Here is a 1860-nt window from a genome sequence, read left to right on the forward strand (position 1 = left end):
CAACCCACAGGATATCCTTTGACACCGTCTTGCTAAGGGCGCAAAGAGAAAAGGAACAGGAGGGCTGATGCTGCTTCATCCATGGAGCTCTAATAGCTACATTTCGCTCTTCTGCAAAAGTCCCACATGTGACTTGTCAGCAGTGTTTTATGCTGTTTCACAGGGACTAAACGGGTGCGCAAGGCTCAAAGCAAAGACCACCAGGTGTGTTTTACCACAGTCCTTCCATCAGGCCTCACTGTCCTCTGTTAGATAAACTTCTTAAATTTTTTAGATGAAGAAAAGCGCAGCAGAGCAGTTCATGAATCCTGATGGGTGAGAGACTTTCTAGTATCTCTGAATAGGCTCAAAAGGAGGCTGGAGAGCCCCTGTACACATGAGCTTCAGGGATGCCACAACGCTGAGGTCTGGGAGCTTAGTCAATTATTACCTGCCCTTGATTGCTTTGATCTCAAGTGCATGTGTCCTTGTGTTGCAATCCATACAGCGAGTCCATATTAAACAGACCTTTACATGGTGATGCTGAAAGTCAGCATAGAGAATGTAATGTCCACCGTGCCTCTAAAGCCCGCACAAAAGGAATATTCCTCTGTAGAGATGAGGGCAAGAAGGAATAATAATCAGTGCTTGAGAAGAAGGATGGGAGGCAGGATGTCCTGGATCTAGTACTTTTCTAGTCCTGCATGACGAGTTTCCTGACCACTCTGCACTAATGCTGCTGGAGTGATGCTTTTCCTGGAAGGGGCTGAGGCTTCTCTGTGGAATGTAATAAGTGGCAGGACAAAAGGAAACGGCCTTAAGTTGTGCCAAGGGAGATTGGGAAAAATTTTACAGAGAGTGTTGTCAGGCATTGGAACAGGCTGCCCAGGACAGTGGTGGAGTCCCTGGGAGTGTTCAAAAGACGTGGTGCTGAGGACATGGTTTAGGGACCCTGGCAGTGCAGGGTGAATTGTTGGACTCGATGATCTTAAAGGTCTCTTCTAATCAAATAATTCAGTGATTCTGTGAAATAGCACAGAAGCTTTAATTTTTAACAATTACTGTGCAGTTGGCTGAGAACTAGGAGTGTTTTCATTAAATGGTGAGCGGTGTCTACATGCTCCTCTCTGTGCAGCACCAAAATGGCTATTCCTGCAGTGTTTTGGATGGATTTCCATTGACTCTGGTACTGTCATCATCAAAACCCAAATCACTGGAACTCCTTTGGCTCCTGGTTGGTAAGAAGCTGCTAATGCTGTAGCCACAAGGTTGGCTGAGAACTAGGAGTGTTTTCATTAAATGGTGAGCGGTGTCTACATGCTCCTCTCTGTGCAGCACCAAAATGGCTATTCCTGCAGTGTTTTGGATGGATTTCCATTGACTCTGGTACTGTCATCATCAAAACCCAAATCACTGGAACTCCTTTGGCTCCTGGTTGGTAAGAAGCTGCTAATGCTGTAGCCACAAGAATTGGAGGCATTCACCTTCACCTGCCTATCCTTCTTGTCATGTGTAATAGACAAGTCCATTGTGTGTTACATCCAAAATCTCATTATAACCTGTCAAGCTGTAACTAATACAGTTAGTAGAGTCTGGATGGTGATTCAGCTGACCTTTCTGTGTCCGTACAAACAGATTTAAATATGCCGGGACATGATCACTGAAACCTAATCATCTATAATACTAAATTATTAGAACAGCCCAGTCGGGTTTGGCCTCTGCTGGCTCTCCACCAAAAATTCCTGGAGTGTTTCAGTGATTAGTCCTGGCTGGGAACTATTCCAGAGGGCAGCCTGGTGTGGTTGCCTTGTTTTGGAGACTAAGACAGTTGCAGGATATGGGTATGGTCACATTGTGCTGTAGGATCTCAGGACGTAGGGA

This window comes from Buceros rhinoceros, unplaced genomic scaffold (genome assembly GCF_000710305.1).
Source record: "Buceros rhinoceros silvestris isolate BGI_N320 unplaced genomic scaffold, ASM71030v1 scaffold6682, whole genome shotgun sequence".
NCBI lineage: Eukaryota > Metazoa > Chordata > Aves > Bucerotiformes > Bucerotidae > Buceros > Buceros rhinoceros.